This window comes from Protopterus annectens, chromosome 3.part1 (genome assembly GCF_019279795.1).
Source record: "Protopterus annectens isolate FY-2018-M chromosome 3.part1, PAN1.0, whole genome shotgun sequence".
In the NCBI taxonomy this organism is placed as follows: Eukaryota; Metazoa; Chordata; order Ceratodontiformes; family Protopteridae; genus Protopterus; species Protopterus annectens.
This window is the reverse complement of record NC_056732.1, coordinates 373,376,609-373,392,884: the sequence shown is the minus strand read 5'-3', so window position 1 is coordinate 373,392,884 and position 16,276 is coordinate 373,376,609. Positions and strand designations below refer to the sequence as shown.

Sequence of the window (16,276 nt, the reverse complement as noted above, 5' to 3'; positions counted from 1 at the left end):
GTACTTCTGTGGCCTTTCCAGCTGCTGCAGATTTCTTGTGAGGTACATTCCAAAAGGGGCATTGTACTCTATAGTGGGTCTAATGAGTGTTGAATAGAGGGGAACGATGACCTCTTTTTTCCTGGATGAGAACCCTTTTATGATGAGGTGTGCCACGTAGAAGGACTTCCTGACTACTGTGGCGATGTGACTATCAAAGGAGAGACTACTGTCCACCTGGGTCTCAAGGTCTCTTATCAAGCATTCGGTGTTAAGTAGATTGCTGCCTATGTGGTAGTTCATGGGTACAGAGTTTTTACCAAAGGGGATGACACTGCACTTTTTGGCATTGAGCTTGAGGCCATGGCTCTGACATCAGGCATATCCTAATAATAGATCCTATTGTCATTGCCAGTTATTCAGTAAGTGATATGATTTCAGTGATAAATGGCACATAGTGCTGTGGACATAGTGAATATAAGTCCATTTGTGTTAGTATCTTAGTTGTCCTAGATTCATCCTCATTTGTGAGATATTTGTAGGTACAGGTACCTTTTGCACAGCTTCTGTATGTTCAAGTATGTAGTCCACCCTTGTTAATTTTGTATGCATGTTATAAAAAAAATCTTGCTAAGTATTTCTCTTTGTTTAAAGCCCTTCCATGTTCATCGTGTTACCCTGCTGCAGTCATCACACTTGGGTTATCCTGTCGTAAGGCGGTCCAGCAGTCAGCCGGAATTCCAAAGTCTTGGTCCGGCGTCGGTTGCTGTCACTTCTTCCCTGACGTCAGTGCGCCAGGGGTATATATATTGCATCCGACGTCATTTTCTTCAGTCTTTCTTGCCGCGCGGTGCCCGAAGCAGAAGCAGTTTCAGTGCTCGGTTGGCGACTCCTGAGGATTTTGAAAGTCAGACGAAGATCAAGTCTTAAAGTAAAGCTAAGTACCCCATTGGGACGCCTTTTGCCTCAGACAGAAAAGAAAAAAGTTATAACAATTGTATTTCTTTGCAAAACAAACATCTCCTACATTTTTACTCTCAATACTGCATACCTTGCCTATCCCTGGTCACTGGTTGTCATTTTGTGTTTTTTTTAAGTTTACTTAATAAAAAGGCTTTTGAAAATTTTGCAACACTACTTCGTAGAAAAAATTTAACTACACTATGCCAAAAACGGCCGACGACCGGACTGCACACTAAATGCAAAATAAAAGGACAGGCCAGCTAGACAAAGCCAGACTCCCCAAGCCAGACTCCGAGGCTCCTCAGTTCTCGGTCTTCAGTGAGCTCAGCGCAGGCCCTGACACGACCCATCTGGAACCGAGACCCCCCCGGAACCCACTTGGGAAAATGGCGGAAATTGGGCGCGGCCATTTTGTACTTTATCAGGCCCTTCTACTGAAAAAGATGTCGAAAAACAAGAATTGCTGCAGAAACACCTTTGGTTTCTGGGACCATAAATCCACCTAACCGGCCAACCACCACTAAATCGCCTAATAAACTCAAAAGAAAGATAAAACTTAAAACTTTCAGTCTCCCCCAAGATGCTCCAAAAAAGCCCCAGATGGTCTCTTTTGTCAGGGTTTAATGGGTTCCTCAGAACCCACCCGAGCAACACCCAGGAAAGAGGAAGAACCTCCTCTGAACAAGTGTCTATTTCCTCAGGCTCCTCCTATTTCCCCAAGGCTCACCCTTTACTCAGATTTAGATTTCTCCTTATTCGATTTTGATATGAACTTCTCCCCAGAGAAACTCCTTCCCCTGGGGAAACTTTACACTACTCCTTTTGGGACTATTTTGGGAAGGTGGGGACTACTCCTGTGGGAAAGAAAGGACTACTCTGACTCTTAGAAACCCCAGTCAGAGTTTCTTTTACTCCCCACATTTTGAGTTTGCCAGTAGTATGTTTTAGATGAATCAGTTTTTCTGCCTCCAGCTTGACAGTTTGAACCACAACCTGAATATACTCCCCTCTGCCTGATTCCCTGTCATGCTATATAAAGGATAAATCCAGAGATTTCTTTATAAAGAAAAAGGTCCAGCTAGAGACTAAGCTTCCTCTAAATGGGTCCCAAACCTGAAAGGAAAAATGAGCACTAACTAGAGTGGGGAAAGAAAGGCACTTCAAAGCACTGACAAAAAGCCAATATACAAGCCACTCTAGCTATGCTAGCACTAAATTAAAAATAAATAATAAAAAAAAAACAAAATGAGCAAATGTCTCACACTCCTCAAAAAGAAAGAATTGCAGGACAACACAGCACAAGAGAAACAATGATAATGCAAAAACATGCAATACAATGGGGGTGGTTGGGTTTGGGCTTCCTGCAATGTGGGTTTGATTCTTTGGAGCTTTCGTTGACAAACTTGTCCTGGGTCATGAACAAACAAAGTTGCTTGGTTAAAGGGCCAAAGGATGATGTTAGCAGCAAGTTTAACTTCTTTTTTACCTAAAATTCTATTTGGAGTTAAAAGAAGGAGGGATAGACAGTCAAAAATGGCAGACAACAAAAAATTCAAAAATCAGCAAGCAATATTTCACGGCCCTACAGCCAACAAAACCAGCAGACTCAGCTAAAAACAGACCAAGCCAGAGTAAATACAGACCTAGAGACCAGAATACAGACATCCAAGAGGCAGAGGACAAGGGACAATGGGGACTGCAAACCTCGCAGGAGGAGCAACGATCCCAAAAGGGAGAAGAAGGCCAAGACAGACTTGCAAAGAATCTGAGCAAGCAACAACACTTCCCATCTGGCCTAACAACACTCTACTGGTGAACCCCTTTGAGGAACCAGACTTTTTCAACAAGCACAAACATCAAAGGACAAATGGGTCCTAGACATAATTTCATGAGAATATGACCAAATTCATTTAACAGAGATACAAAAACAGATGGCAAAATCAATGGCAACATGGCCATTCAAAACAAATTACAGCTCTCATGGACATGAGAGCCATTCAACTAGTACCAACTCTCTTTCTACCATGTATTCACTCAAGACTCTTTCTAGTTCCTGGAGACCAATTCTCTGGAACCAAAAAGCTGGGATTCAATTCTGGAATATTCCTGATCTAAAAATTCCCCATTGCTACGCTAAAATCAGCCAAATTCATGTGGCTAAACTTCTTTCCCATGAGAGCAAGAAACCTTGGCTAGCATGGAATGCTAACTTGAGTCAGAGGGCATTGCGTTCACAGACTCCAAAGCACATTGAGTTCAACCATTACCAATTCTTTGTTTCATCTACTCAAATTCTCTGCACACTCTTATGCTGCCTTTTGGGCCCATTAATTGCAAATTGCAGACAAAAGTAGGAATTCACCCAAGATATGCCCGATTCCCAAATAAAATTAAGCAAAAAGCAATAACTCAGCATCCCTGTCAACAGCCAAGAAAAGAACCTCTTAAAATATGGGGCTTTACAAAGTAGCGAAAAGAAAATGAAAGGTACACTGTACAAAAAAAGCAAATAAAACTGCAGATCTCTCAAAAAATAATACATTGGGTGCCAGCTTGAATACAATGAACAAGACACCTGACTCAACCAACAAAACAAATAACCAAACACAATGATAAAATTCAATGCAACAAAAATAAAGTACCTGCAAGAAAAATTACAGAGGCCATGAGCTCTTGCAAAGCTTCATATGACAAATTACACATTGCAAAGCTGCATATGACATGGTCTCAGTAGCTACACAGTGGACAGGCAAATATCTCTTACAATCTGCACAACAATACTAGGGTCAACAGCATCATCTCATGTCAACAGAGCATGTTTCACCAGGCCCTCAGCCAGTCACACCCTTACTACATCAAGGAGCAACTGCACTACGCCTCGGGGCACACGATGCACACAACAACAAAAAGAAGGAATATGCAGAGCAAGCAACACATGGTGCAACAGTTGATCTGCGGCGAGATCAAAGAATAACAAGCTGAGGAAGCTGCTGCTCAATCAAAACAGAGGATTACAATACACCACACACTGGACAGCCTTCAAGAACTACATGACAAAGGAACAACACTAAACAGGACGGACACACCTACACAGCTCTGGCCCTAAGCTCAATGGTACAAGAACATTTCCTACTAAGGTCAGCAACTGTTCTATGAAAGAACACTGATGGACCAAGTTCACATTGAAGCTCAATTCCTGTATGAAAAAAAACTGGATCCACAAGTATTTCTTCCAGACATAAAAATGGATCCCCAACCAGAAAGCTAACTGGCACCAATCAGAAATGCAACTGATAACAGGGCCTTCCAGAGGAAGACTATGCTCTTAATCCCATTAATCAAAACTCTCCATCAAGGCTCACCTTGGATTTTCCTTCAAACAATCAAAAGGACAGACCCTCTAGGAGAGACCACAACCCCTCCTCTCAAAACCACTTTGACCTCCTCCATAGCCTGATTTCCAAAGCCAGCACTGCCCACAGACTATTAGGAATTACCACAACTTCACCACACTTACCACAACAAGCCCATCAGCTCACAGCCAGCTCCAATGAAAAAATTAAATTGCCTCAAACCAAAAATTGAAAAATGGCTCACACTCCTCTTTCCCAAGCAGTTATGGATGTTATTTCTGGCTTAGGAATGGAAGCTAGGCTCAAAGCTACCAGGAATTTAATCAGCAAGCATGGATGGAGTTTTGGAAAAGGCCCAAGCTAAGGCCAAAAAGGCATGATCGGACATATTTAAGCGGTAGGTGGTAAAGGTTTTGATTGTGGACTTTCCATTTTTCTTCCATAATTTAACCAGCTCCACACAATACAGCCCACAGCATTTTGCCAGACCTTCCCATTCTTTTCTCTTCCTTTTTCAATCCATACTTTCTCGGAGATTCAGGCAAATCCATGGCACCTCATCCACAGACCCTCCCCAATTTAATCCACTCCTTCTTAAACTCATTTCTGCAGATCCTTCACCAACATCAATTTTGAGTTTTATCATGGAAATACATGGGACTACACTAGTGTCTGAGCTGACAAACTCCACCTACCAGGAACTCAGTCTCAGATGGCAGCTTTCCTCATTTCACTAAAAGATTAAGAATTTCTCTGCACAGGCAGTTAGAACCTAAGGCTTCTAATCCAGTGTCAATTTTTATCAAACACTTAACAAATCCTTCCCCACAAAGAGTCCATCAGCAAAGAGTTTGCAAACATTTTCATGCCCTTCCTTTATTGCTTGTTTTACTACTTAGAACCAATGGAAATTGAACAAAGGCTGACCAGCTCTTTCACATTTCCAAAGGACAACTACATAGGAAAACCATTCATTTTAGGCCCAACTACAACATTCAATTCTATTTGGATCAGAAAATCATACCATTTTTGGATCCTGCAACCATTCTACCACAAAAGCTCCAGATTGCAAGATTCTGGCATCCACAAATCATTAGCAGGGGGATAACCAGGGCATAAGGGGATCAGCCAAACAGCACCCCTTTGCTGCAACACAGTTCCTTACCCACTCAAACTTAAGACTAGGGCTGGCTTTAACACTGCAGTTCTGCACACCTCTTCAGTGCACCCTTGCTGTAACTCCTCCACTACCCCTTAGCTTCACTTATCTACCAACCCTGTGACATGCAGCACTCTAAAGCGAACTTTATAGTTCAGTTCTACAGTTCCTACCTACCATAAACATTCCACCCCCTGCATTCAGTACACCCACCTACAAGTACAGGTGATCTAACTGGCTAATCGACTGCCATAGCAGTAAATGTACTTGCTGGTAGCATAAGGACTTTTGTGTTTGTTATAAATATAACACTGGACTAATTTCTAACAATCCCTTATATTGGCTTGCTGGGGTTCTGAATTATAGAGGCAGGAAAAAAGTGTATTTGCATATATTACTGGGGATGTACTGTCATCAGGGGCACTAATTAATGGTAGCAAGTATGGAGACCTATAGTGATTCCCAAGACTTGCGGGACCGCAGGGACAGATACAGCGGATATACCTGACTGCAGGTGACGACCAAGACTTGGTGTACACTGGAAAGTGGTGAAAACTGTACTTTCTTCCACAGGACTAAGTATTACGGCTGGAACCCAAAAAATTTATGCAGTAACGTTTATGTGTTATTAAATTCATCTTTTCCACAAATAGCATAAATTCTTTCTTCCTGTTATAAATTTAAAATGTTTCTCCCAAAAATTGATGGTATTATGAAAAGGATCTTAAGTTAAGATAAAAGTGTAGCTGTTGAATTGATGAAATGATAAAAAAAAAAAAAAAATCAAATTCTAGGAATTTCATAAACTGTGACCATATATAAGTTCTAGTCAAATGTAACAAAATTGTTTCATGTTGTATAATTTATTTATTTCTGTTAGTTTCTATAAAATATTTTGTCTTTTTAATGTTGTAAAATGTTTTTGTATGAGTCATAATAGACATTGTCAGAGTAAATAGTTATTTGTATTACTCCAGTTAAGTAGGAAGTGTAACAGTTCAAGAGTTTGAAAACAGTATAGACTTGTGTTATTCCAAATATGTATTTTTCAGTGTTTGATATAATGTACAAGACCATTATTATAAGTGTACACTAAATATATTTTGTTTCAGAACATATATATATAAGTATGCAGACTATAATTATATGAAGCAGTATAATTGTATTGTTGGATGTCCACAAGCCCAACATAAAAGACTTTTTTTACAAAAATGAAAACAATATTTTTATAACAGGAAGAAATGCAACTAGAAAAAAAACACAAAAAGATAGTTTCACATTGTCATATATTTATAAGAAATTCTATATATGTACTGATATGTTCACACTTGAAATTCCTTTAAGGCAATCAGAAATCATTATATATACATAATATTAATATACTCTAGTTTATGGTAATGTTCTTTTCACATCTCTAGTAATTCCAACTCTGCTTAGGATTTTTTAACTCTCTGTTTAACCTTAATTCTTTGTATATCTGATGATCTAGTTTCACTTAACTTTATAGCTTTAACTCTGTCTCTAAAGACCAATGGAGCCCATTCATCACTATTGATTAGAATAATCTCAGACCAAGATTTATATTAGAGGGCACGGGGGCACTTCCCAAGTCCATCAAGGACATAAGGGTACATGTTGGGGGTAATTTCTGTTTATAGTTCCACCAAAAGTTTTACTTTTAGTACATTTTAGATTTGCCATCCTGCACATCAATGATTTTTGTTCAGGGGATCTGTATGAGCTTCAGCAGTCCACAGGGGAGCCTGAGGTAGCAAAATGTTGGAACCTGTTCCCTTTCACTAAGGAACCATCTTCTTTTTTTTGTTTTGCAGACTCTGCTTCAGTTCCTGTTAAGAGCCTTCCTAATTATTTTTTGTGGATATTTTGTCAAACCTTTTTTGATCTGTTTTGTTGCATGTGTTGTAAAGTGACAGTGTTTGGGCCTATCATAGTTGAAGTATGAAAACTTGAGGGCTGAGTATAGTGGTATCATGACCTCTCTGAACCTAGATGCCATACCCCTGCTTATAAGTTGAGTAATATAGAAGGATTTTCTTACTATCTTGGACACATGTTGGTCAAAGGCTAGTTCACTATCCACATGAGTTCCCAGATCCCTGACTAATGAATGAACTTTTAAGGATGTTTTATTGATGACATAGTTACCAGGGGTGGCTGTCTTTCCAAAAGGTACTAGGATGCATTTCTTGGTATTGAGTTTTAAACCATGGCTTTTACACCAGGCATTTATCTGTATCCGATATCTTGGAGGGATTTAGTGACTGCAGTCTGCAATCTTCTGCAAACTTGGTTAGCCACAGGCCTTTGACATTGTTATCCAAAAAGTAGATACCAAAGAAGAGTGGGCCTAGCACAGAGTCCTGAGGGACTCTACTAGTGACCAGCCACTTTATGGAGGTGGCCTGACCCATTCTAACCTCCTGGGTCATATCAATGAGCCAGCTAGCTGTCTAGTGTGTTATAAAGAGATTTATACATAGTTCCATAAGTCTGTTGACAATGCCTGAGTGGGGTATTGTATCAAATGCTTTAGCCAGATCTAGGTAGGTAGTATGCGTAGTTTTTCCCTTATCCATTGCCTTAGTGATCTTTTCAAAGGAGTCATCCAGATTCAGTAAGCATGACCTTCCTTTGACAAAACCAAACTGAGATGGATTAAGTTTCTGGAAGTCTCCTATGTCCTTGTTGATAATTTCCATGATACTTCTTTCCATGGCTTTATAAGTAAGACTAGTCAGACTAATGGGTCTGTAGTTTGCAGGATCTTTTGAAGGCTCTCCCTTATAAAGGGGGGGTGACCATTGCAGTCCTCCATTCATGTGGCATAAAGCCTGTTTTAAAACAGTAGTTAAATACTGACTCCAGGTGTCCTGATAAGTCATATTTTAGACTGTTCAAGAGGCATCCTGGGATGTTGTTGGAGCCCATTGAGGCCATGTTCGTGGCTTTAGCGAGCACAGCCAGTACATGGCCCTAGTTATAGTTAGAGGGTTTATGTCTGAGGGTATTTTCTTGGGGATGGTTACGGGTGAGCGGGGGGGGGGGGGTTAAAGTTGGAACTGAATTTGTCCATCAACAGGTTCACTATATCAAGCTCGGTAAATATGGCACTACTAACCATCAGTTCAGCACATTGCTCTGTGCTGCTCTTGAGGTTTCTAACATAACTGAAGAAGGCCTTATGGTTGTCTTTCACATAAGGACGCTATCTTAACCTCAAAGTTGGATTTGTTTGACCTAATTAACCATCTTAGTTACCTATTTAGTATGATGAGAGAGGTTTTATCTTTATAGGAATTAGCCTTCCTTATTTTTAACATACTTGTTTCCTTTTGTTGTATATCCTGTTTAATTTGAGATGCTACCCCAATGGTTTGTTTCTGGGGCTAGTCCTGGGCTTACATCTGGTAGGTACAGCAACCTCCATGCAGCCACTGACATGCTTGTACAGTGTTTCTGAGAGCAATTCAGCATAGGCTGCTGTGTTCTTGTGATTTGGAGGGGCATTGAATTTTGACAAACTATCCATACTGTCCAGTCCTTTGGTGCAGACTAATAAGGGTGCTTTATTGGGGCAGATTATGGTAAACAGTATTAAATTCTACTAACTTTTAATGTCTACACAATACTAAATCCATAGGTATTACCAATTGACACCCAACTAACTTTTCAAACTTGTTGGCCCACAAAGTATGTGCTCTGTATTGCTGCTTTATAGGGTACAGTTTTACAGACCATTCTACAGGGACAATTTTCTTTCCTGATGTTTGCTACTGTACAGGGCTAACCCACACAAACGTACAAGGTTTATAGCAGCACGAGAAAAAACAGAAAACGAACTCATGAGCCCTCTGGCCAATAAAATGACTATGGATGGGGCAGATTCCTTTCTATTCCAATGTTGCAGTATTCTGCTTGTGGGTTTACCCTTCTTCCGATCAGCTTGTCCAGCCAGGTTTCCAAAACTTTTCCAGTCCCTCAAGGTGCGTTGGTTGTCTGACATGGAAGCAGGTACATGGGCCATAAAGGTGACGTCTGTACGCACCATCCCTCAGAACGTTTGGATTCCAGGCAGTTCATGGTCCCTGCACAGAGTACTGGTTGAGCCAGCTATAATTCTAACTCTGTAATCTATTGTCTTTATAACCACCAGCTATGATATTCACTTTGTATATAATGTACATCTATATTGCATTTCATAATATATGTCTATATTGCATTTTGTCATTCACTTTGTATATAATGCCATGTATCTATTGTGTTTTCCCTGGGCTAAGACTGAAGTAGATCCAGTGGGATCAGTGCTCTACCCCAGTTAACAAATTCAAAATAAAATAAATAACTAAATATAGTATTTACAGAAATCATTTGAGGGAAATAGCAACTGATATTTGCATGAAATGAGGTGGAGAAACTGATTCCCTAACTAAAAAATATTTATAAAATTAACATTTGTTTTGTAATTTTTGTCTGAAAAGGGCTGTTTAACAAGCTTACCTAACCAATTAAATAAATAAACAAAAAATGTATAACACAGATTGTTCCATTGAGGTTATGGGAATTTTAAAATCTTCTCAAATGTGCATGTCTTTTTTTCTTTCTCTATACAGATAGTGTGTATTGCACACTCAGCCCCTTTTAGGTGGTAATTCTACAATCTATAGTCTTTGACCAAAGTGCAAACAATACTATGCAAACACTATGAAACTACAGTTTAGCAGTTTTTTCTATCTCAGCCTTAGCCTTTACAGCATTCAAGGTTCTACTTCTTCATTTAAAAAAAAATCTTCTACACCTGCCTGTAAATGTTATGCTTTCATTGATGGCCTTTGTATTTCTATTTTGGGATGGGACATGTAATACTCTGATGGAGTATCAGTTTAATTTATTTTTTTGTATCCAGTTTTTCCTAAGTAGTGTTGTTGGTCCTCCTCTGATCAACACGTACAAATCTAGCAGGAGAAAAAAGTGTGAGTTTTTAACAGGTGTAATGAAACACACAGCTTTAGGGCAGGATCCAGCACAAGACATCCTAGGCAGCTGTCTGTGGCTCAGTGCTGATTGGGAGGACCCCATCAACATTAAAAAAAATCTGTCTCAAATACTTCACCAGATTTCTGCTCTGCTTCCAGGAAGTCTCTTTCACTGGCTCTGCAGTTGAGCCAATGAGAGGGAAAGATATCTGGAGCTGTTAGTACAGTAATTTTTATAGCATGCTACTGTGCAATGAATCTTGTAGGCACTGGGATTATTAAAAAAAAAAACAAGAATGAACCAGAAAGAGACATAAAAAAGCCAAAATAGCTTGACAGCTGATATCCCAGAGCCTACAATGTTTGATCCTCAGTCAAACAATTTTGTCTGGAGAGACTTTATCAAAACTAAGTTTAAAAAATCCATCATTCCACATTAAATACACCATTACACAAGTCATACAACAAAATGTAGAACTAATTTTTGTTCACCATATATTCCATAAAAATAAAAAAATAATCAGTCAATTAAAATGGATTAGTAAAAATGATATTATCAGAGAATTATCAAATAAATGCTTTACACGTCTTTTAACATAAGATGCTCATTCAACCCAGATGGCTTCCTGGTGTGAAGTTTAACCTACCACTTGAGTTATTTTATCTCAAAATTATTGTCCAAGTCTCTACCCATGCTGTTATCAACCACATTGTCCAAAATATAAAAAGAAAATTTCCTAAAATTATTACAAACCACCAAATGTTTACCCTGGGCATTAGCACAATCCTTATTTTTAATTGTATTAATACGTTCTGCAATTTCTTCATAAAAGGTTCTCTTTTTCCTAAATAAAATGTGCTACGTGCTTCACACAGTGCACAGTAGTCAATAGCTATGCAACTATCAGTTCACTCCCAACAACAATTTGCTGTCCTTCATAAACAACGCCATTTGCAGAAGCCATATTTGTATATTTATATGTATCAAACTGGGTATAAGTAATGTGTCCAGGAACTTTATATGTCCATTTTCTAATATAGTTTTCAAACTCCACCCTTTTTACTAACAAATCTAGGACACTCGCTGACTTTACTAAGTACATCTGGGCAAGCATGAAAAACCTTCCAGTTGTTATTAACTGCAATATTTTTGATGGTTCTATCACATGCAAGTAACCACAAAACAATTAACAAAATCTTTATATACAGTGGACTTTTCCACTAACATAAAGTGATTATTGTAAACAATATTAATAATGCTACCTAGAATAGGTGCATATATATATATATATATATATATATATATATATAAGTTCTACTATTAATTACTTCATCAAATATTTTATTACATTTTTTGTATCCATTTTTTTCTTAAGTAGTGTTGGCCCTCCCCTGTTCAACACGTACAAATCTAGCAGCAGAAAAAATGTAAGTTTGCAACAGATGTAATGAAACACACAGCTTCCGGGCAAGATTAATCACAAGGCAATCTAGGCAGATGCCTTGTCTTGCACATGATGCTGAATGGGGGCCCCATAAACATTAAAAAAAATTGTCTCACCCTCATCTTCTGATTTCTGCTCAGCTACTCTGCATCCAGAAAGTCTCTCTCACTGAATCCTTAACTGAGCCAATGAGAGTAAGAACCTTTGAGTGCAATATATTTACAGCATGGTATAGCCTGATGAAGCTTGTGGGCACTGAGATTTGCTGCCATTACTGTGAAAGCAGCAAAGTATGCATTTATTTTGGAAAGCCATTTAGTCAAGTACACCACTGCTGTTTTTGATTTATGCCATTGCATTACACTTTGCTTTACTGTTTTGAAGCCCTGTTTGGCATTAGCATTGTTGCTGTAACATGAACATTTTGCACTGTTGCTGCTGCTGCCATTTTGAAGGCCTTCTGCTGCTGATATTAGTGGGCAAGCAAGCTTTGACAGAGTCAGTAGTTTTTGACAGTGTGTGTGTGTGTTTGTGTGTGTGTGTGTGTGTGTGTGTGTGTGTGTGTGTGTGTGTGTGTGTGTGTGTCTGTGTCTGTGTCTGTGTCTGTGTAAGTCTATTTCTGTTTGGAAAGCCAGATTCCCCAGGGATACAGTCATCAATGCCAGTTCTTTAGGCTTGTCATAATTCCTGCCAGACAATGGAGTTTCAGAAAATGCTTGTCCTGACTTTCCCGGGGGTTACAGTGAATAGTCAACAATGTCAGAGTTTCAGAAAGTAATTGTCCTGACTTTTGTTTTCCTTAACTCACCTTTCAAACACAACCTTGGAGCACTGTCTGGTTCAGTGACTTGCTCAGAATCTTACAGTAGGCAAATGGAGTCAAAATAGTCCAGCTCTGTACCCTTGACTACTGGAAGCAGTTCACTAAGGGCTTGGAGGCTTAATGCTTTGCACCAACTGTCAGACCTTCATTAACGGCTTCATTTTTGGATAATTTACTGAAGACTACAGTTAGTCAAGAATGCATGTCATTAGAGTTTCATAGTTATTTTTGTTTAAAAAATGCTTGATGATGCAAAACATGTTCTGCTAACATAATAAGTAAATTAGAGTCGCCCACATGTTATGTAACTCTAAATTTTTCAGAACATATTTACATTTTTTCTCATGTTTATGCCTCCTCCCCTTTAACTTTTTTTTCTTATAAATCATTGAGGATTGCAGTGTTAGAATTTCATTTCATTTATTTAATGGGAAAGTCCGACTTGGAATGAGTCAGTTTTCAACGGAGGCCTGTGGAGAAGTGCTCCAGATGCACATTTTTGTAATGTGGGAGGAAACCAGAACACCCAGAGGAAACCCACATGCATGCAAGGAGGACATACAAACTCCGCACAGAAGGCACCCCAGCTGAGAATCGAACTGGAGAACCTCTTGCTGTGAGGCGACAACGTTAACCGCTGCACCACTGCACCATTCATAGTTCTTATTGTCTATGAAATGCATGTACATGCAGCACAGTGAACTTGAGTTGTCTGCTACTTAAGGCTCTGAGCTGTAAATGAACTGCTTCCTGTAGTCAAAAATACAAGGTTTGAATCTTTATTCTCCCTACTGTGTGATTTTGAGCAAGTCACTTAACTAGATGATTCTCCTGGGTTGCCCCTAGAAAGAGACACTTTTTACAGTGGGTTTACCTTGTTAATAACTACATTAAGTAATGTTTAAAATGTTTCCCTTTTTGAGCTTTTGTTCCCACCATTATTTTTAGCTTTGTCCAGAATTCTTGAGCAAAGAAGTGAAAAAGGATTTTTGTCTATTCCATGTGCGGCTGTCTGGTAAATTGCAGTGGACTGCAGTGACTAAATAATGACAGGCATGCGAGTTTCAAACTTTCTATCCTTCAGAAAATGCTTGCTGATACAGTGCTTATTACTCTGTCTGCAAGCTTGAATATCAGTTAGTAAAGAGGACTGAAGCTCTGACTTGTTAAAAGGCTGCTTCCTGTTCCAGTGCTAGATGGTTTGAATCTTTTCACCTTCATTTACCTCCTGGGTGACCTTGATTAAATTGTTTAACCAGAGACAGCAACTGGGAGTCTGTGCTAGGCTGCTTAATGGTCTTCTGGACTGTATGCTGAGTAACTATGGTACTAACTGTAGTGAGTATAGACACACTTCCTAACTATTATTTATGAAATTGTTATATTCACTTGATCTCAAGCAGATATTTGAGATATACAATCAAATAGGTGGTTGCAAATGATGTGTGTGTATGTATCCTAGAGTAGGTATGGTGTAAAGGAAGGAACCACTTGTAGTAAACATGCACCATGTTCTTTGTACAATACTTTGTTTCCTTGTTTTGTTGACTGTTGGCAGTGTGCTTATTTGTCTGTGAATAAACTGGGCAGCATAAAGTCTATGTGACTGATATTATTATTTGAACTACAAATACATTTTAATATAGATTGTTTGCAGGCACGTGGATGTGATAAGCAGTGTGTCGGGCTATAGCAGTTTTTCTAGTACTTGGAGAAGATGAGCAAGGCTATGAGCTGTTGAATTGCTTGTCATAGAGCAGGGTTTGATTCCCACAGCCTTCTTTTATCTACTATGTGGCTCTGAAGAGCTGTCTTCTTCAAACACTGATCCTAGGTTACCCCTGAAAAGGGACACTTGCATGCAGTGGTCTGCCCAGGATGCTATCAAATAACTCATTTGTTGTTTGAATTCCTGCACCTTTTACATAACTGCTGACTAGTGCTTCTCTATATCCTATTTGACTAGGAATTGGGCATGTCGTAGTTTAATGGGTTGCCAGATGGATTCTCAATAAATGCAAGTTTCAAGGGAAGGGATGAGAAGTTTATTGTTTATACTAGGTATGTTTTTATTGTGAGAGAGTTTTGCTCTGCTTAGGAAGTAGTTGCAGTATTTTTCTTTGAAACTTGAAATAAAACTTTTAAATGAAACCCAAACCTCTGATCATTGTATAAGTAAAAAAGAAAATAGTATGTACAGTGACAGGTTCGAACACTGTTTATGACCATTGGGGAGAGGCAACCAAGTGATGGGATATTGGCATGGCTGTGTGTGTGTGTGGGGGGGCTGGTTCAGGCCCCCATTTGACCATGATCTGCACAGCTTTCTTGATCAAGAGGCTGCAATTAAACACCAGGAACCAAACTCGTTTCAGTACATAGAAGATTTAAAACACCGTGTCAACTGTATGAGTGACTCAAAAATCAAAATCTGAATTTCTCATAGTAGATGAAGTGGTCACACCAAGTACACAGAATATGAAAACATTGTGTGTGCTGACTGCGAGCTGCTACCATTTTGGACAAATGTCCAGTCTACCATTTCAGTCTTCTGAGATACCTTTGTTTTTAAAACCTCCTTGAAACTTTGTATTGCAAATTACTGTCTTTTACTGTTTTTTTTTTCTTTTTTGTCTGTTTGTTATGGTCCTTGCATTTGTCCTTTCTGCCTTCTCTTCTTTCTAGTTACTGATAAACTGTTTTACTCCTTTAGTTTTTCCAGTTATATCTTATATTTTTCTCATAGGTTCAAAGGTTAAGTACTAGGCAATCAGTCAGGAGACCCTTACATGCCTAGCCAAAAAATCCATTCAGAAGTTCTGTCGAGCCTCAAGGAGGGCAAGTCACTATGGACCAGGGGATAATTTATGTCTGTCCATCCAATTATCTACATTTACCTCGAAAGTGGCAAGGATGCTACTTTGTTTGACATATAGTGGAAGTTTTTTGCAGAGCTGAGGAATATATCGATATATGAATCTATCATGCCAATATGTCTTATTTATCTGTTGCTGGAGGTTTAACTCCCTCAGCTTGGAATTTGAGGTGCTGTTTGATCTGTGAATGCATAGGAGGTCAAAAAGGGTTGGAACATTCATGGCTTGAAAGGTTAGATATAGTTCTGTATGGAGAAGTCTATAAGAGACTGAGAACAGTGAGAGGGCAATCACTTTGTCATGATAACCTAGGTTTATGATGCTACTGATCTTTTTAGTTGTAAATCTGTGACTGCTACATTTTTCACATTTAATTTGAGGCCATTATCCTTGCAGCAATTTTTAACATGGTCTAACCAATGTTGGAGCAGTTGTGGATCAGTGGAACATTGAATAACAACATACAATTTACAGTCATCTGCAAACTTAGCTAACCATATGGAATTTTGTTGTGTTTACTGTCATATAGGAGAAATAAAGTGATTACCTGCTTTGCTTTTCACTGCCCCGTTTCATACTGCTTGTTTTTGCCTTGTCTGTGGCAACTATAATTGTACACTGACAGTGTCTGCATTCACTGAAGCATCCTGTGGTGATATTAAAAATAGTCATCTCCATTTGGAT

General features: G+C 39.0%; 1 protein-coding gene across 1 annotated transcript in view; it reads left to right on the top strand.

Moving 5' to 3' along the window:
• SCRN1 (secernin 1) overlaps positions 1-16,276 on the top strand; it is a 1,291,976-nt gene that overhangs the window by 186,300 nt on the left and 1,089,400 nt on the right. The window lies entirely within an intron of this gene.